Here is a 24,633-nt window from a genome sequence, read left to right as displayed (position 1 = left end):
ATTCTGTGCTGTGCTTCTGTGCCAGCTCTGAACTCTTGAGCCTGGCTGCCAGGCTCTTCAGAGAGGCTCTAGACAGCCTGATGTAGTGTGAGGTGTCCCTACCTATGGCAGAGGGGCTGGAACTGGATGATCCTTGTGGTCCCTTCCAACCCTGACTGGTTCTATGGTTCTATGATTGTCACCCTGGGCATAGCTAGTGACAAATTACTCTTACCCTCAGCTGCTGATAGGGTTATAAGAAAACAGATGAAAGATTTGCTTCCTTTGTGGACCTTGCACTGATCCTGCCAGGCTCTTTCTCATGTAGCACACCCCAAAGTGTCCTCACTGGGACGTTGTGGAGAGGCTGCTGCTGGGCTCTGCTCACAGATGATTGGAGACAAAACAAGAGGGAATGGCCTCAAGCTGAGACTGGGGAGGTTTAGGTTGGACATTAGGGAAAGGTTTTTCATGGAAGGAGTGGTCAGGGACTGGAATGAGCTGCCCAGGGAGGTGGTGGAGTCACTCAGCCTGGCTGTGTTTCAGGGTGGTTTGGATGTGGTGCTTGGGGCTATGGTTTAAGGTGAATCTTGTAGAGCAGGGTTCTGGGTTGGACTTGGTGCTCCTGAGGGGCTTTGCCGAGCTGAGTGTTTCTGTGACTCTGTGATTCCTCAGGTTGGAAGGAGAAAGCCTTTCTGCAGAGGGTTCCAGCTGCCCACGCTGATCTTGCAGGGATGAGTCTGTGGGGGCAGTAGAGGCCATCTTATTACTTACCCTGCCTGCATCCCATCATTGTTTTAACACGTGTATTCGAGGATAACTTAACACCAGGCCATGGATTTCCCAACAGCTTGGTGTCAAGTGCTGGCCTTGTACGATACTGAAATGCCACTTGACAGAAGAAGTCGCTTCAGTGATCTTGCCCCAAGGCTCCTTCTGTTGACAAAGTAGCTCTCTGGATTTGGAAGGCTTTGCAGATGAGCTGAAGGCCTGGAGGCTTTTCCTGTCTCAGAAGCAAAAGGGGAAGAGATGCAGCTAACATCTGCACATTTGCTTAAGGACGCCAGGAGTTGTTTGTGGCGTCGGTCTCAGACCCTTTGCACCGAGAGCGCTTTAATAGCGGCGCAGCCGCTTCTACCCTTTGCCCCCCCCCTCCTGCCTTGGTACAGACCCTAACACCACAGCTCCAGCTGACATTAGTTCCACCTGCTTTAAATGTGTTCATGTGCCTCTAATCCTGTGTGCAGCTTCACATTTGTACCCATTTCCTGGATTTTATAGGCACATGTGGTGCTTCGAGGGCTTGGAAATGTAAGCCTCTCGTTTTGGGCTGCTTGGTTTTTAGCGGTCATTTTCCCTGGCTCAACTCCCTGTTTAAAGAAAGAAAGAGGAAAGAACAAACAATTCAGGTTCCGCCCCCCACCCCTCCATTTTTTTCCCTCCTGATGAGCTTTAAGAAAGAACCTGGAGAGCTTCCTTGCTCTTTTTTACACGTCTAGAACTTTTATTGAGTGAGCCCGCAGTAATTTGGTGGCTTTTACTAAGTAACTTGACAGCTAATGGGAGACATCTGCCACAGATTCCAAAAGAAATGGCTACTTAGGAAGATGGAAAGGACTAACATCCCCACTCCTTTTTATTTGTTTAATCACTGGGAGAGGTTCCTATCTGCTTCAGCTCCACAAAAAGCTGAGATTCCAGGCAATATCCATACCTGCCAGGTAGCTGCTACCAGCTACAATTAAAGCTCATTAGAACTAACCCTTCCCAAACTGCTATTCCATTAGGAAGGAAAAAAAAAATAGGATGGATTTAATCTCAAAGGATCTAAGGAGCTACATTAAACCACACACAAAACCATACACACACCTGGAGCTACACAATGGCTTTATGAGGCTTGAGAGGATAAAAGAAAGCTCAGGCACAGAAGAAAGAGTCCAGACTTCATTTGCTGCAGACAAATTGGCTGCCTGGTATCAGTGACCCATGCTTGTGTGCTTCCTCTCCTCTGTGGAAAGAAGAGTAGCAACATCAACAACTCTTCAGCTGCTGCAGCATGACCCAGAAGGGTTGAGGACCCTTTCACAGAGCCACAGAATTATTTGGGCTGGGAATAGAGCTCTGAGATCATCCAGCCCAGTCTATGAGCTGACACCACCACAGCCACCAGACTGTGGCACTGCATGCCACAACCAAGCTTGCCTTAAACACCGCCAGGGATGGTGACTCCACCACCTGCCTGGGCAGCCCATTCCAGTGTCTAATGACTCTTACATTCAGGTAGTGACAGGACTGGGGGGAATGGAGCAAAGCTGGAGGTGAGGAGATTCAGACTGGATGTGAGGAGGAAGTTCTTCAGCATGAGAGTGGTGAGAGCCTGGAAGGCGTTGCCCAGGGAGGTGGTTGAAGCCTCATCCCTGGAGGTGTTTAAGGCCAGGCTGGAAGAGGCTTTGAGTGACCTGTTCTAGTAAGAGGTGTCCCTGCCTATGGCAAGGGGTTGCAAGTGGCTGAGATTTGAGGTCCCTTCCATCCTAAATCATTTTATGATTCGCCTTGGACTGGATGATCCTAGAGGTCTCTTCCAACCTGGTTAATTCTGTGACCATAGAATCATAGAATGGTTTAGGTTGCAACCCCCTGCCATAGGCAGGGACACCTCCCACTAGAACAGGTTGCTCAAGGCCTCATCCAACCTGGTCCTCAATACCTCCAGAGAGGTTGTGGAGCATAGAAGCACAGAATGGGATCTTTGAAGATCATTTTCTGTGCTTCTGTGCTCCACAACCTCCCTGGGCAACCTGTGCCAGTGTCTCATCACCCTCACTGCAAACAACTTCTTCCTAACAGCCACTTACAGTCTCCCCTCTGCCACTTTCAACACATTCCTCCTCATCCTGCCATGACAAGACCTTGTCAATAGTCCCTCCCCAGTCCTCCTGGAGCCCCCTTCAGATCCTGCAAGGCCACTGCAAGGTCCCCCCAAAGCCTTCTCTTCTGCAGGCTGCAGAGCCCCAACTCTCTCAGCCTGTGCTCAGAGCAGAGCTGCTGCAGCCCTCTCAGCATCTTGGTGGCCTCCTCTGCACTGGCTCCAACACTTCCATGTCCTGCTTGTGCTGGGGGCTGCAGAGCTGCACCCAGGACTGCAGGTGGGGTGTGAGCAGAGCAGAGCAGAGCAGAGCAGAGCAGAGTAGAGCAGGCTGTGTTGTCAGGATAACCACAGAGTCCTTTCTTCTGTTGCGCCGCTGTGGAAATCTGTTTCCCATTACCATCTCTGCATCAGACAAACACAACCCAAGTTATTTACAGGCTGTGAAAGATCCTAAATCTTTTTTTTCCCCTTCCAAAGTAATATGACATTGGATCACAAATTCTCACTCTCAATAATAATTGACAGCAAACTGAAGGGAAGGATATTCACAATTAGTAGCTACAACCCGTCAGGCTCTCCCGGTGCCTTCTATCTTCAAGAGCCTCTGCAGATGCAAGCTGCTGAAGCCTTATTGCCATGTACTGGGGATGTTAAATGTTGTTATCTCCCTTTCACAGAACTTTAGAGGTTGGAAAGGACCTCCAGAGATCATCCAGTCCAACCCTCCCCTGCCAAAGCAGCATCACCCAGGGTAGTCTGCACCGGAACGCATCCAGGAGGGGTTTGAGAGCTCACAGCTGGTGAAAGGGGCTCGCTAGGACTAAACCCCTCAGAACACTTTAATTGCAGAAGCAAGGCCAGAACTTGCATGCTCTTGGCTCCTGCTTGTGTGAGAGAGCAAAACAGGCTTTAAAAGCATCCTGTGCCTTAGGAATCCCAGTTCCAGCACACACCAGGGCTTGAGCAGCGCTGGGGCAGTGAGGCTCCTCAGGGAGGCTCAGGGCTCCCAGCTCCCATTAACTCGGAGTGATTTTGGAGCTCTTGAAAGCTCCTTTCAGTCCTTGGAGGGGAATGCACAACACCTGTGATGCGCAGAAGTGGCTCACAGAGGGGCAGAGCAGAGGCTGGGAGCCACAGCTGGCTCCACATGCGGCTCAGAAGCCAGAGGGCTGAGCAGGTCTGTCCAGGACTGAGGAGCTGAGGGGAGCCAATGGTGCTGCCAACTCTCCTCACTGACATGATTTTCTTGGGAGCAGAGCCAGGAAAGGTCTAAAGGCAGAACTCCAGCCCTGCCTTTGTGAGGGAGCCCTCCTTGCTTGGCCCCTTGCATCTTACCTTCCAAGTCCAGGTGAAAATAGCAGCTCAGGTGGATGCACATCCCCAGGCTCTCTGGATCCCTCTTCCCAGCCATCCAGGGCTTCCAGGCTGGGAATGCAGCCTCCTCTTAAACACCTCCAGGGATGAGGACTCCACCACTCCCCATGCAGCCCAGTCCAATGCCAATCACTCTTTCTGTCAACAACTTCCTCCTAACATCCAGCCTGAACCTGCCCTGGCACAGCTTGAGGCTGTATCCTCTTGTTCTGTCCCTGGTTGCCTGGCAGCAGAGCCCAACCCCACCTGGCTACAGCCTTTCAGGTAGTTGTAGAGAGCAATGTGGTCTGCAACCTCCTTTAAGTAGTTGTAGAGAGAAATGAGGTCTGCCCTAGGCACTTAGTGCCACAGTTTAGTTGATTGGATAGGGCTGGGTGATAGGTTGGACTGGTGATAGGTTGGACTGGTGACAGGTTGGACTGGTGACAACTTGAACTGGTGACAGGTTGGACTGGATGAGCTTGGAGGTCTCTTCCAACCTGGTTGATTTTATGATCCTGTGATTCCATGCCCTGAGCCTCCTCTTCTCCAGGCTGCATACCCCCAGCTCTCTCAGCCTCTCCTCACTGTTCTCCAGACCCCTCACCAGCCTTGGTGACCTTCTCTGGACATGTTCAAGCACCTCAACATCTATCTTAAACTGAGGGGCCCAGAACTGGACACAGGATTCAAGGTGTGGTGAGAAGGAAGCCAATACTGTAGATGGGAAAGTGGACACTGAGTTGTGTGCAGAGAGCTGGGCAAGAGGCAGCTGCAGAGAAGGCAAAGCATCCCTGCAGCCTCAGCAGGGCTGCAGCCCTCCTTCCAGGAGCAGAGGCCAAGCCCTGATTGTCATGGCAAGGCTTTAAACTCCACTCCTGAGCCTCAGACCAGCGCTCAGAGTGATGCAAGAAACCATTTGCAGGGAGGCCATAAATAGCTGTGTGGATGTTTAAGCAATGCCCAGTGGCTTCAGCACATCAGAACATTCTGGTGTGTGGCTAAGGGAACATTTACTACTGAGATCCTGATGTCATTCTGGATAATGAAGGAAAAGGCCTTCCTTATGTGGGAAAAAGTGCCAGGCCAAGGGACCAGCTCTGTAAGCCAGAACCTATTAAGCTCAAGGAGAAAAACAACTTTCAGATGGCCTGGTGCCTACATGCAGGAATTTAATTGGATTTGGAGTAGGCTTTAGAGATCGAGGGAGAGATGAATTATTTGTTGCAGTGATGGCAAATGCAAGTAGTGAGTTGGGCAGTTGGTCCTAGCTAGGGTATTAAAGAAAAACACCTTGTGGCAGTATCACAGAGTCACAGAGTGCCAGGGGCTGGAAGGGACCTCCAGAGCTCGTCCAGTCCAACTCCCCTGCCACAACAGCAGCACCCAGAGCAGATCACACAGGAACACATCCAGGCAGCTCTTGGCTATCTCCAGAGAGGGAGACTCCATAGCCTCCCTGGGCAGCCTCTTCCAGTGCTCTGTCACCCTTACAGGGAAAAATTCCTCCTCATGTTTCTATGGAACTTCCTCTGCCTCAGCTCCTCCATTGCCCCTTGTGCTGGCACTGGCATCACCCAGCAGAGCCTGGCTCCAGCCTCCTGCCACTCACCTCTGCATATTTATAACCATTGCTGGGTCCCCCCTCAGGCTCCTCCTCTGCCAGCAGCACAGCCCCAGCTCCCTCAGGCTCTCCTCCTAGCAGAGCTGTTCTATTCCCTTCAGCATCTCTGTGGCTCTGTGCTGGACTCTCTCCAGCAGTTCTGTGTCCCTCTTGAACTGGGGGGCCCAGAACTGGACACAAGAGTCCAGATGTGGCCTCACCGGGGCAGAGCAGAGGGGCAGGAGAACCTCTCTGACCTACTCCCCACAGCCCTTCTAAACCAGTCCAGAGTGGCATTGCCCCTCCTGGCCCCCAGAGCACACTGCTGGCTCATGCTCACCCTCCCATCTACCAGGACCCCCAGGTCCTTTTCCCCTTTGCTGCCTTCCAGCAGCTCAGTCCCCAACCTGTCCTGCTCCCTGGGGTTGTTCTTTCCCAGGTGCCAGACTCTACACTTGCCCTTGTTGCATTTCATTCCATGCCTCCCTGCCCACCCCTGCAGCCTGTCCCAGTCTGGCTGAATGGCAGCACAGCCTTCTGCTGTGGCAGCCTCTCCACCCAGCTTGGTGTCACCAGCAAACTTGCTGCCAGTGCCCTCTGTGCCCTCTTCCAGGCAGGGCAAATCAGGTAACATCTCTGGATGGTGAAATGTCACTCCAAGGACCAGGATGGGGGAAATTTAAGGGTCTCTGGGAGGGGAAAGAAAACAACCCCAACACAAAACCACAACAACAAACCCCAAAAAGGTTTCTTTATTAATGTTCTTTTTGCATGGTAATGTCCCAGAGGCTTGTTCTGTGCATAGTTCTGTCTGCAGAAGATGAAGGAGGTGCCAGAGCCTTGCCTGCTTCGTGTAACTCATTGCAAAACCCTTGAAAATACTGTTGAAAAATATTTACCCAGGGGGAGAGAAAAAAAAAGAAGTGATTTCACACTTTTCTAGTCAGCAGCCAGCTTTGAAAAGCAACCAATCTGTCCTCAGAAGTGAAGAGGAAGAAGAAATAAAGATCCAAACCTGCAGTGGGTGTAAATGCTCAGACTCGCACTGAAGTCACTGCAGGGCTGCCAATGCAAACTGAAGGGGAATCCAGTCCAGAAAACAGGAGGGTAGTTCTAAAAGCCTTTGAAACAGGGCCTGGGGAGCATTAGAGAGTCAGAGAAGCAGTCAGGGTTGGAAGGGACCACAAGGATCATCCAGTTCACAGGATCACAGGATGGCAGGGGTTGGAAGGGACCCAAGGAGATCATCCAGTCCAAGCCCCCTGCCAGAGCAGGACAATCCTATCTAACACAGATCACACAGGAACACATCCAAACAGGCCTTGAAAGGCTCCAGGGAAGAAGACTCCACAGCCTCTCTGGGCAGCCTGTGCCAGGGCTCTGGGACCCTTACAACAAAGAAGTTCCCCCTTGTGCTGAGGCAGAACCTCCTGTGCTGCAGCTTGCACCCGTTGCTGCTTGTCCTATCCCAGGGAGCAGTGAGCAGAGCCTGTCCCCCCTCTCCTGGCAGCCCTCAGACACTTATAAACATTTATCTAATCCCTTCTCAGTCTTCTACTCTCCAGACTAAGCAGCCCCAGGTCCCTCAGCCTCTCCTCATCAGCCATGCCCTCCAGTCCGCTCAGCATCCTTGTAGCTTTCCTCTGGACCCTCTCCAGCAGATCTTTGTCCCTCTTCAACTAGGGAGCCCAAATTTCCAACCCTCCTGCCATGCCCAGGGACACCTCACACTAGATCAGGCTGGCCAGAGGCTCTGGAGTCCCTTGCAGGATGGCAAAGTGTGGGAACAGCCTCCAGGTGTCCCAGGAATGAAACTTTGCCTTACCTTGGTTAACCATATCAGAGAATCACTGAATGTTAGATATTGCAAGAGAGCTCCAAGCTCCCCCAGCCCAACCTAGCACCCAGCCCTGCCCAACCAACCAGACCACGGCACTAAGTGCCCCAGCCAGGCTTGGCTTCAACACCTCCAGGCACAGCCACTCCACCACCTCCCTGGGCAGCCCATTCCAATGCCAATCACTCTCTCTGCCAGGAACTTCCTCCTCACATCCAGCCTAGTCCTGCCCTGGCATACTTTGTTTTGTCTCAGCATTGCTCTGTTTGTGTTGTCTGGACGATTCTGTGTCCTGTTGTTGTGGCTGAGCTGCTCTAAGGCTGCTGCAGCTTATTCTAACGCTGAAGATAGTTTCATTGTGCTGCACTTGTGACAGGGTTCAAAAGCTACCCACTTGGGCAGGGCATTTCTGTGCCCTCACCCCAGCCCCCTCATGAAATCAGTAGTCTTAAACAGTTCCAGAATTCTACTTTTTGGGTTGGTTGGGAGGTTTTTTTTGGCCTTTCCTGATAATTCTTTACAGTCTCTGGTCTGAGGTACCAAAAGACTTTGATAAGCTACAACGAGATGAATACTGCAAAGCAAGAGGAAGGAGCTCTGCTGATTTGAGTGGAGATATCACAGATGTCATCATGATTGAATGAATCTCCTAACAGGAACCAGCTGATTTTACAGGCAAAAGTCCCATTCCCCTCTTTGATAAATCTCCTTACTTGAATGGAGATCACAGTATTAGACCCACATGGAACTTGGTTGGAGGCCAACGATGGCAAAGAGATCAGGACTGTTCTTTTCCCCTTCATCTGATGAGCTGAGAATGGAGACATTGGTTTGTGATTAGATCTGACTCTGCTGTTGTGCAGATTTACTCCAGCTATTGACCTGGGAGAGCTAAAAAGGGCAAGTGAGGTAAAAAACTTTTTCTCTCAGAGAAGAATTTCTTCTCAGCGCTGCTCACAAGAACTCTGTGTGCTTGTTTACCCTGGTGACCTGTAAACGGCTGCACACCTGCACTGGCACGAAGGTGGTTGATGAGAAGCTCCACAGGAGCCTGCAGTGTGAGTGCATCCTGGACAGCAACCCTGTGCTGGGTGCATCAAGAGCAGTGTGGGCACAGGGCAAGGGAGGGGATTCTGCCCCTTGGCTCTGCTCTGCTCAGACCCCACCTGCAGTCCTGGGTGCAGCTCTGCAGCCCCCAGCACAAGCAGGACATGGAAGTGTTGGAGCCAGTGCAGAGGAGGCCACCAAGATGCTGAGAGGGCTGCAGCAGCTCTGCTCTGAGCACAGGCTGAGAGAGTTGGGGCTCTGCAGCCTGGAGAGGAGAAGGCTTCCAGGAGAGCTTGGAGTGGCCTTGCAGGATCTGAAGGGGGCTCCAGGAGGGCTGGGGAGGGACTATTGACAGGACAAGGAGGAATGGGTTTAAAGAGTCAGAAGGGAGATTGAAAGTGGCTGTTAGGAAGAAGTTGTTTGCAGTGAGGGTGGTGAGACACTGGCACAGGTTGAGGGTTGTGAGATACTGACACAGGTTGAGGGTGGTGAGACACTGGTACAGGTTGCCCAGGGAGGTTGTGGAGCACAGAAGCACAGAAGCACAGAATGGGGTCAGAGATTCCAGATGAAGCCTCACCAGGGAGAGCAGGGAGGGAGGAGAACCTCTCTTGATCTGCTAATCACAGCCCTTATAATGCACCTCAGAATGACACTGCCCTCCTTGGCCACCAGAGCATGTTTCTGGTGGAATTACTGTTGATCTCCATCCAGATCACCAGATTTGGACATGAGAAATCATGCTGCACTCATTAACAGACAGTTTAATTAGTAGCAGTGGTGAGCTTGTGGAAAAGCTACTGATGTTTCCTGTGTCTTTTGTCTCTGGCTTCTACGATGCTGTGTACGAGCAGCAAAGTGATGTTAGAGATGCAGGCAGCAGTGCAGCACACACATTTCTTCCTAACTGGCTACTGTTGGAACTGAATCCGAGGGATCAGGGCTAGAGGAGGGACACCAAAATGCTCAGAGGCTTGGAGCAGCTCTGCTGCAGACACAGGCTGAGGGAGCTGGGGGTGTGCAGCCTGCAGAAGAGGAGGCTCTGGGCAGAGCTAACAGCAGCCTGCCAGTGCCTGAAGGGGCTGCAAGAAGGCTGCAGAGAGACTGTTTGCAAAGCACTGCAGGGACAGGACGAGGGCAATGGCTGCAAGCTGGAGCAGAGCAGATTGAGATTGGATGTTAGGAACAGGTTCTGCAGCAGGAGGCTGCTGGAACAGTGCAAGAGGTTGCCCAGGGAGGTGGTTGTGTGCCCATGCCTGGAGATATTGACAGTGAGGCTGGAGAGGGCTGTGGGCAACCTGCTCTAGTTGAGGATGTCCTTGCTGAGTGTAGGGGGGGTTGGATTGGATGAGCTTTGGAGGTCCCTTCCAACCCAGACCATTCTGTGGTTCTATGATTTGGTGATTCTCCTGATTCTGTGATCCTGATTCTATGATTCTGTCATTCTGTGTCTGATTCTATGAGACAGTGATTCTGTGATTCCATGAGTCAGTGATTCTCTGATTTACCAAGCAAGAGCACATCTCTGCTTCAAAGTCCCCTGCAGGATTAACAATTCCCACCTTGTGCATGCTCTAAAGAAATGAATGCCATGAGGTCCAAGAGGGGAAAATAAGCTATGTCCTGTGGAGCAGCTAGAGTGTAGGCAGCATTCAGTGTCACCTAAGTGACAGTGGAGTCAGGGTGTGTGTGTGTGTGTGTGTGTGTCAAACTACTCACTACCTTATTCAGGCAGCTGAATAACCAATTGTCCTTAGTCACATCCCTCCTCTTCACTCCCAAAGCTATGAAGAGTGTTTCACTTCCCCACTGGTATGCACCTGCATGAGGGTTCAGGTGTAGTTTCCTGTGGACATTAAACATGAATTCTGAGCTGCCCACAAGGAAGGACAGGGGCACAAACACACACAGGCAAACAGCCTGGGAAGGAGAAAGGAAAAGAAAGTGCATAATTACTCCTTGCCTCCCTACTGATTGGACTGATGGAAAGTTGAGAGGAATTCAGTCCTGTACAGCCTCAATTGCAGGTCAACTTCCTGACCACAGAGATGCTGAAGGCAGTGGAAGATCTTCAAGGCAGTGGAAGATCTTCCTTAGGAGCAGAGCCTGAGGGAGCTGGGGCTGTGCTGCTGGCAGAGGAGGAGCCTGAGGGGGGACCACATGGATGGTTCTAAAGATGTGCAGGTGAGTGGCAGGAGGCTGGAGCCAGGCTCTGCTGGGTGATGCCCAGTGCCAGCACAAAGAGCACTGGGTGGGAGCTGAGCCAGAGGAAGTTCCATGGAAACATGAGGAGGATTTTTTTCCCTGTGAGGGTGACAGAAGCCTGGAAGAGGCTGCCCAGGGAGGTGATGGAGTTGCCATCCCTGGAGGTGTTGAAGCAAAGCCTGGATGAGGCACTTAGTGCCATGGTCTGGTTGATTGGCCAGGGCTGGGTGCTAGGTTGGGCTGGATGATCTTGAAGCTCTCTTTTAACCTGCTTGATTCTATGCCTCTATGATCTTCAAGAGCTGCCTGGATGTGTTCCTGTGTGATCTGCTCTGGGTGCTGCTGCTGTGGCAGGAGGATTTGACTGGATGAGCTTTGGAGGTCCCTTCCACCCTCTGACATCCTGTGATGCTGTGACCACACTTACTTCTCAAAGAAGATTTTGGAAGTTACATTCTTGTTTATAATTCAATTCTGCTGCAGAATTGAATAAAGTTTGAATATATATTAAAAAAAAAACCCAACCTCCCAAAGCCCAAACCCAACCAAATCAAACCCAACCTTCTGGAGCAGGAATGTTAACAAATCATAGAGCTGTTGGCTGCTTAAATGATTCTGTTTTTCAAGCTGTCCTCCTGTAATTGCCTGACTCCATGCATCTTCATATCCCCTTTTCATGCAAGATGACAAATGTTTTCTAGCTGTCTGTAGATCAACACAAAGTCAGGAAGATTATTTTGCCCTCCATATGTGGTGCTGATCTCTCTCTCTCTCATCAGTTTTGGCTCTGCTTAGTATTACAAGAGCCAAAACCTTTCCAGATCTCAGTGTTTAAGCTGAAGAATTGCTGCACTTCCAACAACATTATGAGCAGATAAAAGAAAGTAAAGGGGAGAAGGTGGCAGCTGCAAAGAGTAATAAAGGCCCCTGCCACAAAAGCTTTGTACCAAAAGGTGATCTGCATTATCAAAGTCCCTGAGAACTCTGCTTTAGGGTTTAATATGGTTAACAAAATTTAGATCCATGGATAAATATTTCTACTCCAGGCTTTTGTTGGTCTCTGTGCAACCTTCTCAGTAATAGAGTTTTATGTTTTAATTTCCTTAAAGGAAAGTCTTCTTTGGAACCCAGGAACCTTGCAGTGTTTGGAAAGGTCTAAATATCTGCTGAGACCTTGGACTCTTTCCTTCTTTGCTTCCTTTTGAATCCATTCAGCAACCTTTTTCATGTTATCATCTTGAGAAAAGACTACAGGTACTGTAAATAACACAGGCAGGGGGGGGGGAACCCCAGCAACATAGCTGTGTATTGTCTGAGAAGCTGCAATGGCTCTGCCTGTTGGTTAATGATCCAAATACTGAAGCAAAGTTGGGCTAATGATTTCCAGACAGTTGCTAAGGCCATATCATGTTCAAGCAGCTGTGAACCATATGCACTACTGTAGCCTTTGCTTATATTGAGCATTATGAAATTTTCCTTTTGGGGGGGTGGGTGAAAAAAATGGCTCCTGGTGCCTGCAGAGGACCTCTCTGCCCTCTTTGGAAGTGAAATGAGTTGGTTGCTCTGTGAGCATGGCAAATGATCACTGACAAATCACTTGGTGATTTTACTCCTGCATCTGGGGAGCAATAATAAGCTGCAGCAGTCCAGGTTGGGAGGTGATCTGCTGGAGAACATCCATGGCACAGCAATGTGCCCTGGTGGCCAACAGGGCTCATAGGATCCTGGGGTGCATTAAGAAGAGTGTGTCCAGAAGATCAAGGGAGGTTCTCCTCCCCCTCTGCTCTGCCCAGCTGAGACCTCACAGAATCATAGAATCCAGCAGGTTGGAAGAGACCTTCAAGCTCATCCAGTCTAACCTATCACCCAGCCCTGCCCAATCAACCAGACCATGGCACTAAGGTTCAGTTCTGGGTTCCCCAGTTCAAGTGGGACAGGGATCTGCTGGAGAGAGTCCAGCAGAAGACTGTGAGGATGATGAAGGGAGTGGAGCACTGCCTGAGGAGGAGAGGCTGAGGGCCCTGGGGCTGCTTAGTCTGGAGAAGAGAAGACTGAGAGGGGATTGAATCAATGTCTGTAACTATCTGAGGGCTGGGAGTCAGGAGGGGGGGACAGGCTCTGCTCACTGCTCCTTGGGATAGGAGCAATGGATGGAAGCTGCAGCACAGGAGGTTCCAGCTCAACACAAGGGGGAACTTCTTGAGTGTAAGGGTCTCAGAGCCCTGGCACAGGCTGCCCAGAGAGGTTGTGGAGTGTCCTTCTCTGGAGCCTTTCCAGGCCTGTCTGGATGTGTTCCTGTGTGCCCTGAGCTAGATTGGATGTTCCTGCTCTGACAGGGGGCTTGGACTGGATGAGCTCTCTGGGTCCCTTCCAACCCCTGCCATCCTGTGAGCCTGGGATCCTATTTCTGAATAGATGACTCTGTTTTTCCAAAGCCACCACACACCCAAGAGATCAAAGTCTCACCAGCAGCAGATCCTGTGAGTAATACCTGGAAAAAATAGACAAGCATTTGGGTCAAAAAATCCTTCTTCACGTTCAAGATAGAAGCATGTCTTGAGGACAGCTTGTATGGAGGAGAGTTTGCTTGCTGCTGGGGGTTTTCAACCATACAAGACATGGCAGGATCTCAGGATGTTTGGGTTGGAAAGGACATCTGCACATCACAGGATCACAGGGTGTCAGGGGTTGGAAAGGACCTAAAGAGATCTTCCAGTCCAACCCCCCCATGCCTGAGCAGGAGCAGAGAATCCAGCTCAGGTTGCACAGGAACACATCCAGACAGGGCTGGAAAGGCTCCAGAGAAGGAGACTCCACAGCCTCTCTGGGCAGCCTGTGCCAGGGCTCTGGGACCCTTCCAGGCAAGAAGTTCTTGCTCACGCTGAGGTGGAACTTGCTATGCTGTAGTTTAGCAACCCACCCACTCACTGCAATGCTTGCTCCTGCTTGTGACAGAGCTGAAAAATGACATCTTGCAAAAGAGACCAAACCTGCTGAGGCAATGCCAAACGATTTGTTCCGACAGGGTGTCTGAATTGTTGACAGAGAGGAAATGTTCAGAGGTGCAGCGAGCATGAAAAATGAAAGCCTTTCCCTCGCTGCTCTCCTTCCACCAAAGCTCTCACTCTGACCTGTGGCCTCACCAGATGGCCTCGGAGCAGAGAAGAGGGAAAGCATAAGAAAAAGACTTTTGACTGAGGCTTCTTTTCTGAGGGAGAGGCTGTGGCAGATGCTGCAGTTGTAGCTTTCATGCTGGCAACTGAGAATCTGCAAGAAGTTAATAGAGTGGTTTGGAAAAGATCAGGAAATGTTGCCTTTTTGGCTGCAGCAAACCTCTGCATTAATATTCATACTGCATATTTATGCCTTTCCCTCCCTCCTCCTCTTTGATTTGGATTCACTCAGGCCAGGAGCTGCAGGGCTAATGCTGCCTGACTGGCAGAGCTCTCTTGTGCCCCTCCGGCGCTCCCTGTCCTGGTGCCTCCTGGAGCCCTGTGGCTCTAAGGACAGGGATTTGGTTTCTGATTCAGTCACAGAATGGTCAGGGTTGGAAGAGACCTCAAGGATCATCCAGTTCCAACCCCTCTGCCTTGGGCAAAGGACACTTTCCACTGTATCAGGTTGCCCAGAGCCACACTGAGCTCAGTGTCCAGGGATGAGGCTTCCACCACCTCCCTGGACCACCTGTGCCAGGCTCTCACCGCTCTCATGCTGAACAACTTCTTCCTAACATCCAGGCTGAATCTCCCCATTTCCAGCTTTGCTCCATTCCCCCCACTCCTGGCACTCCCTGAGAGCCTAAAAAGTCCCTCCCCAGCTTTTTTGTAGCCCCCTTCAGATCCTGGCAGGCCACAAGAAGGTCACCTGGGAGCCTCCTCTGCTCCAGCCTGCACAGCCCCAACTCTTTCACTCTGTGCTCACAGCAGAGCTGCTGCAGCCCTCTGAGCATCCTCCTGGCCCTTCTCTGGACACTCTCCAGCAATCCTTTTCCTCCTGCCCTCCAAACTCTTCCTGTGGCACCTCTCTCCTGTTTTAATCCAAAAAAGACAGCTCATTCCAATCCTTTCCCTCCTGCCCTCCAAACCTCTTTCCCAGCACAAGGCTGCAGCGCAGTTCTGGCTGGAGCGAGCCTTAATTAGCTGTGGATGATGTCATGTCCATGTCTGTGTTAAAGGCACAGGTCTGAATGTTCCTCCTTACCTAATGGGCTGCTGCAATTCCATTTCTGGGGGCTAGCACTGAGATGCTTCAGAGCCAATCCTGTAGCTGCAGACGCTTGGCCTCCAGCCTTCTGACGCTAACCCCAGTTGCGCTACACGGGCCCAGAACTCCACTGCCTGTTGTGTTTTATGGCTTGTGTGAGAAGTCTCCAAGTCCTTGTCAGTTGACAAGGGAGGAGGCACTGCAGTGAAGGATTGCACAGCAGTGTGTCTGGGAGCTCTGTTATTTCACACCAGCAGCAAGCCCTTCCAGCCTTCGCGCCGCAGCCCAGTAGAGCCTCGGTTGCTCTCGCCATAGAGCAAACCTCATTGTAGTCACTCTCCCTGCCAGAAAAGCCCTGCTGCCTGCTGCCAGATCTCTCCCCCTCAACACATTTGCTGAAGACTGAAGCAGCAGAATGGTGTTGAATGAAGTCCAGTAATTTTATAGGATATATTTTAGTCACCAGGCTTTGAAGGGCGCTCCAATGCTAATTATAAAGTTTCTGGGTCTGGCTAGCATATTGTTAACAGTTATTTCCCAAGTGCTAATGGCAAGATGGAAGATTTCCAATGGCTTATTGAGGAAGTGGCAATTAAAACCTTGAGCTCTGCAACATACATGCAGGAGGAGCCCAAGCATGCGCACACACAAGGCGCTCTGTGGCTTAAAAGCCGACACCAAAGAGAGAGGAAACAACAACAACCAAACCTCCCTCAGACTAAACCCAAGGATGAATATTTTGGTTTGAAATAAATGCAAACCCCCCTCCCCCCTTTTTTTTTCTCCTTTAAAAAATAATTTCTCTCTGGGGGGAAAAAAAAAGAAGAAGGAGGAGGAGGAAGCAAACCCCAAACCATGGATTCATTTGCCAGCTCCAAGTGTCACGAGCCTAGAACGAGCTTGACGCTGCTCGAGAGCACATCGTGAAGCTATTAGAGAGCTAAGACAAGTTGCTGTGTTATGGGGTTTTAACTTCTTCTTCTTCTTCTTTTTTTCCACACACACAAAGAGCAACAATGTGCTCTTGGCTGGAGTGACTTCTTCTGGAGGAAGGAGAATGAAAACAACCCAGAGCAAAAGCAAAGCGGTTGCGAGAGTGAGTGGAAGTGGAAGGGGCCAAGCGCCTCTCGGTGGAGCATAGTGGAGAGCCATGAGGGTGGGTGGGGGACTTGAGCAACTCCCCTCTGGAGAGAGGCTGAAAGCCCTGGGGATGGTTAGACTGGAGAGGAGAAGGCTGAGAGGGCATCTGATCATGGCCTATCAATAGCTGAGGGGTGGGTGTCAAGTGGAGGGGGCCAAGCTCTGTTGGGTGCTGCACAGCAATGGAGCAATGGATGCAAAGTGGAACAAGCCAAGGAGCAATGGATGCAAAGTGGAGCAGAGAATGTTTCAGCTCAGGAGGAGGAGAAACTTGTTTGGAGTGAGGGTGGCAGAGGCCTGGAGCAGGCTGCCCAGAGAGGTTGTGGAGTCTCCTTCTCTGCAGACTTTCCAACCCCTCCTGGCTGCATTCTTGTGTGGACTACCCTGGGTGACCACAGGCTCACAGGATGTTAGGGGTTTGAAAGGGATATTTATCAACATTGATTAAATCCCTTCTCAGTCTTCTCTTCTCCAGATTAAGCAGCCCCAGGTCCCTCAGCCTCTCCTCACCAGGTAGTGCTCCAGTCTCTTCATCATCCTTGTAGCCGTCCCTTGGGCCCTCTCCAGTAGATCCCTGTCCCTCTTCAGCTGGCAGCCCAAAACTGAATCCAGTACTCAAGATGGTGTCTCAGTAGGGCAGGGAGGATTGGACTGGATGATCTCTGGAGGTGCCTTCCAACCTCTAAGGTTCTGTGATTCTGTGAGATCTGGACAATGCTGAATGGGGTTTGGGGGCAAACAGTCTGCTGTGAGCTGGACTGCTGCCCTGTCCTGCTCTCCAAGCTGCACAGAACTCAGGGCCAGGAGTCACATCCACCCAACAAAACCATCTCATGGACTCACAGAAGGATTTGAGTCACAAAGGACCTCCAAAGGTCATCCAGTCCAACACCCCCCTGAAACAAGAAGGGACATCCTCCATCAGATCAGGTTGCTCTGTCCAGCCTCACCTTGAATATCTCCAAGGATGGAGCCTCAACTACCTTCCTGGGCAGTCTGTTCCAGTGTTCCATTACCCTCATGGTAAGGAACTTCCTCCTAATGTGAATCTGTGATGCTGTGATGCTGTGGTTCAATGATTCTATGATGCTGTGATGCTGTGATTCTATGATTCTGTGATGCTGTGGTTCTATGCTTCTGTGATGCTGTGATACTGTGATTCTGTCGTTCTGTGATTCAGTGATTCTGTGATGCTGTGATTCTGTGATTCAGTGATGTGATTCTGTGATGCTGTGATGCTGTGATGCTGTGATTCTGTGACGCTGTGAAGTGTCTACGTTGGGCACATTTGAAGGTCTGTGTAGGAAGAGAGGGTCTCTGTAAGCACTGCCCCAGGGCGAGCTGGGCACAACTGATGCTCCTGGCATGGTGTTGCTGCCTGCACTCAGAACAAACAAAACCAACAAAACCAAAGGGAAAGGACTGTTTATGGCTCTGTATTGTCCAGCCATTAATTAGCAGGGTCCACACAGACCTTGACTTGCAGCACAGATGGCTACCACCCACTGTAAAAGGAGCCCTGGTGGGATCTGTGATGGAGACAGGACTCCAGAAGCATTGGAATTGCTTTCCAGCATAAAGTTGGTCAGTCTGAGGCACATAATCCATGCAAGATGAGTGGGAGATGGAGGCTCCCAGCCACTTGAGTGAGTTTGGGTTTGCCTGCAGCATACCTGTTTTAATCTAAACCTGCTGCAGTGGCAGGTTTTAAAGCCCTTCCTTAATGCTTTTCCAGACAGCTCTGTTTCCAGACAGCTTGGTGAAGCTGGGTTCCACATCCTCTTCTGGCTGAGTGGATGAGCTCCCAGCCCAGGGAAGCTGAAAGCCACTCTGGGGTCGTGGGGCATGTCCCAGCCCCCTTGGCTGACAAAGCAGGTAACAGCCTTGGCAGCTTCAGGTATATGGGGAGAGTGAGCAGAGGCATTTCCTATTTTCCAGGACCTGCATCTGAGTTGAAGCAATCCCAAGCACCAATATAGGCTGGGCAGAGACTGGCTTGAAAGCAGCCCTGAGGAGAGGGACTTGAGGGTGCTGGTGGATAAGAAGCTCAACAGGAGCCAGCAGTGTGCACTTGCAGCCCAGAGAGCAACCAGAGCCTGGGTTGCAGCAGGAGAAGTGTGGGCAGCAGGGAGAGGGAAGTGATCCTCTCCCTCTGCTCCACACTGCTGAGACCCCACCTGGAGTACTGATCCCCTCTCAGCCTTCTCCTCTGCAGCCTAAGCAGCCCCAGGGCTCTCAGCCTCTCCTCCTCAGGCACTGCTCCAGGCCCTGCAGCATCCTTACAGCCCTGCACTGGACCCTCTCCAGCAGATCCCTGTCCCTCTTGAACTGAGGAGCCCAGAACTGGATGCAATATTCTAGGTGGGCCCTCACTGGGGCAGAGTAGAGGGGGAGGAGAACCTGTGTGGAACTGCTGGACACACTCCTCTTAATGCCCCCAGGACCCCACTGGCCTTCTTGGCCACAAGAATGCCAACCACAAAGCCTCTATCCCTCATTGGTTTGCTAATTGGTATCCCAGAAGCCAACATATCAACAACTTCTCACTCTTTGTTCCTTTTGCCTCCTGCTTTCCACCTCCTCCATTGCTCCTCTGTGCCTGGCTGGACACTATCCTTGGCTGAATTGCTAACACCTGAGGCCTTGCTGGTTTGCTGTCTGGGGGAGAGAGAAGAAGGTGGTGTTGGTCTCTTCTGGGCTTTCCTTGCTCCTGGGGGGGAGGATTTGATTTCTGTGTTATTGCTAAATAGTAGTTCCTTGCATAGAACTGTAAACACCTGTGAATCTCCCTTGCATATATGCTTGTACCTTCAGCTGTGTTGTAAAATGCAGCTTTATCTGACTTCCAAACCCTCTGAGCTAGTCTGGTGATGGCAGTTTTATTTGGGAGGGGGTAGTTTCTCAACCCATCACAACAATGAAAGGCAAAGAATTGTTTCTGAGTGCAAGCCTCCAACCTCCTTGTCACTGAGGTCAATAGAACTCTGCTCAAGGGAAGTGCCAAAACTGATGTGCTTTGAAGGCTACATAGTATGGGCCAAACTCCTCTTCCTCATCAGCACTTGCAGGTCTTGCCAGCAATGAACTGCTCTGTGGAGGGAGAGCACCTTTCAACCTGTTATAGTTAGCTGGAAGAGGGAGTCTGCTAATCAAGTGTTGTCCTGAATTGCCAACTGATGCAGAGTTGTTTGTGTTGTAGATAACACAGCAGTGGGAGCTGCACTCCAATCCCTGCAAACTCCTCTTAGCCAAGACCTCTGGCTGAACTTCAGCTCTGGCCTTGTAAGTGAGGGAATGGTGCTGTGAGCCACTCAGATCTGCATCAAACACTGCTAATCTCAATGGTACACTGCAGCTAACGAAGATCATCTGAAATGAAATGGGCAATGAATTCCCACCCCTCCAAAATGAACAAGCTAGTGTTGGCTGTGCAGGAGAGGGCTGGAGCTGCTCTGCTGTGAGCACAGGCTGGGAGAGTTGGGGCTGTTCAGTCTGGAGAGGAGGCTGGAGCTGCTCTGCTGTGAGCACAGGCTGGGAGAGTTGGGGCTGTTCAGTCTGGAGAGGAGGCTGGAGCTGCTCTGCTGTGAGCACAGGCTGGGAGAGTTGGGGCTGTGCAGTCTGGAGAGGAGGCTGGAGCTGCTCTGCTGTGAGCACAGGCTGGGAGAGTTGGGGTTGCTCAGTTTGGAGAGGAGAAGGCTCCCAGGTGACCTTCTTGTGACCTTCCAGTGTCTGAAGTGGGCTACAAGAAAGCTGGGGAGAGACATTTTAGGTTGTCAGGTAGTGATAGGACTGGGGGGAATGGACCCAAGCTAGAGGAGGGCAGATCTAGATTAGGTGCTAGGAAGAGGTTCTTCAGCATGAAGGTGCTGGCAGAGTGGCACAGGTTGCCCAGGGAGGTGGTGGAATCCTCATCCCTGGATGTTTTTAAGGCCAGGCTGGCTATGGCTGTGGGCACCCTGCTCTAGTGTGAGGTGTCCCTGGGCATGGTAGGGGGGTTGGACCTGGATGATCCTTGAGGACCCTTCCAGCCCTCACAGAACCACAGAATCAACTAGGTTGGAAAAGACCTCTAGGATCAGTTGAGTGCTGAAGGTCTCAGCTAGGATAGGATAGGTTGAGTCCAACCTATCTCTTAACCCTTCTAATTAACTAAACCAATTCCATGATGATTCTTTCCTGGAACAAGCTGTTGACTCTAAGAGTCTCTTCTGTTACTTGCTGCTTTGCTCTCCCCTGCCTGTTGTCCTTGTTCTTTCTGTGATCTCCTCCTCACATCCCATCTCTTCCATCTGACTGTTATTTAGCTCCCCATTTATTTACCCAAATAAAGTCATCTAAGCTGAAAACAGTTCCTGGCTGAAATTTTGTTTCCTCTTTTACATAAAAGAAAGAAGCAAAGGGGAGGGGAAAACCAACAACCAACCCCAAAACACAGCTTGCAACAGAACCAGATCAGTTTCCCAAAGCTACTCACCCATTCCCAGCCAGCCTGGGGACATTTGATTCAAACAATCCCTTCCAAGACTTCACAAAGCCAATTCCTTGACTGATGAGGTTTAGCCAAACCACTAGAGAAAAACCACCTCCCTCCCAACAGTTTGCTCCTCTCTTCCAGTGTAAAATTAGGTTTTATACTCTGAACAAATGGAGTTGGTTGGGTTGAGGGTTTTTTTTTGCCTGCCAGAAAGATACAGCAGCCACATAAGTGGCTGTGGACACTGAGCCTTCCACAGCATTATATTGGAGACCATTCCAGGGTGGGGGTGGGTGGACTGCTAGGAGGGTGAGGAATTGGCTGGACGGTCACATCCAGAGGGTGGTGCTCAATGGCACCAGGTGGAGAGCAGTGACAAGTGGTGTCCCTCAGGGCTCTGTACTGGGACCTGTGCTGGTTAACGTTTTTATCAGTGAATCACAGAACCAAGCAGGGTGGAAGAGAGCTCCAAGCTCAGCCAGCCCAACCTAGCACCCAGCCCTGCCCAACCAACCAGACCATGGCACTAAGTGCCCCAGCCAGGATTGGCTTCAACACCTCCAGCCACAGCCACTCCACCACCTCCCTGGGCAGCCCATTCCAATGCCAATCACTCTCTCTGCCAGGAACTTCCTCCTAACATCCAGCCTAGACCTGCCCTGGCACAGCTTGAGGCTGTGTCCCCTTGTTCTGTTGCTGCTTGCCTGGCAGAAGAGTCCAACCTCAGCTGGCTACAGCCTCCCTGCAGGTAGTTGTAGGCTATAGGCAGACTAATCAAAGGCACCACCAGCAAGTCTGCAGAAGACACCAAGCTGAGTGGTGCTGTTGATATGGCAGAGGGACAGGATGGCATGCAGGGGGACCTGGACAGGCTGGAGAGGTGAGCCCAGGTGAACTTCCTGAGGTTCAACAAGAACAAGTGCAGGGTTCTGCACTTGGGCTGGAACAATTCTCACTGTCCACTGAGGAGGAGATGATAGAAAGCAGCTCTGTGGAAAAGAACTTGGGGGTGCTGATGGACCAGAAGCTGGACATGAGCAGGCAGTGTGAGCTTGCAGCACAGAAGGCAAATCCCAGCCTGGGCTGCAGCCAAAGCAGCTCTGCCAGCAGAGCCAGAGAGGGGATTGTGCCACTGTCCTCTGCCCTTCTCAGACCTCTCCTGCAGTGCTGCACCCAGCTCTGGAGCCCTCAGCACAGGAAGGACCTGGAGCTGATGGAGCAGAGCCAGAGGAGGGACACCAAAACGCTCAGGGGCTTGGAGCAGCTCTGCTACAGAGACAGGCTGAGGGAGCTGGGGGTGTGCAGCCTGCAGAAGAGGAGGCTCTGGGCAGAGCTAACAGCAGCCTGCCAGTGCCTGAAGGGGCTGCAAGAAGGCTGCAGAGAGACTGTTTGCAAAGGGCTGCAGGGACAGGACGAGGGCAATGGCTTCAAACTAGAGCAGAGCAGATTGAGATTGGATGTTAGGAACAGGTTGTGCAGCAGGAGGCTGCTGGAACACTGCAACAGGTTGCCCAGGGAGGTGGCTGTGCACCTCTCTACTTCAGCAGGAGGAAAAGTTTGTCTTCAGCTTCTCCACTACACATTTTTCTTCATATCCCTTCCGTGGGTTCCATTGGCTTCAGTCTTCTGAGCCCTGGTGCTGTTTTGATTCAGGCAGGAGCAGCTAGGAACACTTCCCTCTGATGGCTCCATTCTGTGCTACTGAAGTGTATTTCTTTACTCACCTACTCCTATTGCACCTAACCCTCCATGCCAAGCACCTGCTCCTCTCTGGGTAAACAACCAGCCCCCAGAACACCAGAGGGAACTCAAAGCCCTCATTAAAAACAACTGGCAGAATAAGCTCAGCTAATTAAGTCCTGCAAATTCACTTTCCTTCAGCAAACTTCTCCAGCTCATTTAGTTTTTAAAATCATTTTCTGTTTTAAAATGTCTTTGGCCACCATTAAGTCATATTTCAGCTTCCTGGCACTCCTGCTGCAAGGCTTCCAGAGGGCAGGTTGTCATTAGGTGTGTTCTGAGTCTGCAGTGCTTTCCCCCAGGTACACAATTAGCATAAATCAACCATTCATCATCTGAGCACCGTTCCAGACAGAGGCAGGACAAATGGAAGCAACTTCAATTAAGGGAGGGAGTTGTGGGATTGGAAGTGAAATGTAAATGGTGACAAATCAGCAACCTCTGCTCTGCTCTGCTGAGACCCCACCTGGAGTGCTGCATTCAGCTCTGGAGCCCCTGGGACAAGAGGGCTGTGGAGATGCTGGAGAGTGTCCAGAGCAGGGCCAGGAGGATGCTCAGAGGCTGCAGCAGCTCTGCTGTGAGCACAGACTGAAAGAGTTGGGGCTGTGCAGGCTGGAGCAGAGGAGGCTCCCAGGTGACCTTCTTGATCAAAGATCCCATTCTGTGCTTCTGTGCTCCACAACCTCCCTGGGAAACCTGTGCCAGTGTCTCACCACCCTCACTGCAAATAGCTTCTTCCTAACATCCAGTTTCCATCTCCCCTCTGCCACTTCAAACCCATTCCTCCTCATCCTGCCATGACAAGACCTTGTCAATAGTCCCTCCCCAGCCCTCCTGGAGCCCCCTTCAGATCCTGCAAGGCCACTCCAAGCTCTCCTGGAAGCCTTCTCCTCTCCAGGCTGCACAGCCCCAACTCTCTCAGCCTGTTCTCAGAGCAGAGCTGCTGCAGCCTTCTCAGCATCTTGGTGGCCTCCTCTGCACTGGCTCCAACACTTCCATGTCCTGCTTGTGCTGGGGGCTGCAGAACTGCACCCAGGACTGCAGGTGGGGGTCTCACAAGAGCAGATGCAGAGCACTTCTGTGCTGACCACATATCTCCTATGCCACCAAGCTGTCCAAATGATGCCTTAACACAAGGGCTGTGTGGCTGGGGGCCACACCATCAGCCCACCTCCCAGCCCCCAGGTACAGAACCTGGCCAGGGGATGTGTTTGGCAGCTGTGTCTGCAAGCCTGCTCTGACATTTGCTTTTCTGCCTGCTGGATGCTCTCCTATAATTGTATGAAAAGCCTGCATGGGGCACTTAGTGCCATGGTCTGGTTGATTGGCCAGGGCTGGGTGCTAGGTTGGGCTGGATGAGCTTGGAGCTCTCTTCCAACCTGGCTGATTCTGTGACTCTCTGACTTTCTGGTGTCAGAAACAGGCTTGTGGCCAGCAGTGAGCAGGACTACTTCTCTGGGAATATTGTGCAGTTGCTAATTTCACTACTTGAACTGTGGTGCTGCACAATTTGGCCTCCTTCCATCACTGTCTCCATTGAAAATAAGGTGGTGGTGGGGGAAAGAGACAAAGTGATGAGCCTATGGATAATGGCAAACACATGGAATGCAGGCAGTGCTGCACAGTTAAAAGCCAGAACACATTAAAAGGTATTTTAGTTGCTGGCAGTGTTAAGTTCAGTGTAGGAAACCTCCTCTGACAGGGAAACCTCATCCCAGTGAGTTTCATGCTCTGACAGCTTTTGGCATTAGGCTTTCACTTAACAACCACCACCAAAAAAGACTAAAATGCAATCAAATAGAAATGTACTGTTTCAATGAGAGGCTCAAACTGTTGAGTTTCAACTGTGAAAAAACCCAAACCTGGATCTTTGGTTTGTGTTTATGCTGGAAAGCAGCTTCACTTCAGACCAGGGCACTTCAATGTTCCTTTGAGTGTGCACAAGACCTTTGACTGCTTGGGATGACACAGGAGGGGAAATGAGGGATGTAGCATCATTGCCTTGAGGAGCTCTCAGGACACTAAAGATGTTAGTCACTTCACATTGAATGTGTCAAGCCACTTGCCTTGACAGGACCAAGAGGGTAGGAGAGAAATCCAGCAAGTGAGGGCATCAAAGAGTCAGTCAGGGTTGAAAGGGACCACAAGGAGCAGCCAGTTCCAACCCCCCTGCCATGCCCAGG

The sequence above is a fragment of the Pogoniulus pusillus genome, chromosome 31, assembly GCF_015220805.1.
Source record: "Pogoniulus pusillus isolate bPogPus1 chromosome 31, bPogPus1.pri, whole genome shotgun sequence".
Classification (NCBI taxonomy): Eukaryota; Metazoa; Chordata; class Aves; order Piciformes; family Lybiidae; genus Pogoniulus; species Pogoniulus pusillus.
The sequence above is the reverse complement of the archived record's forward strand: the minus strand, read 5'-3'. Positions refer to the sequence as shown.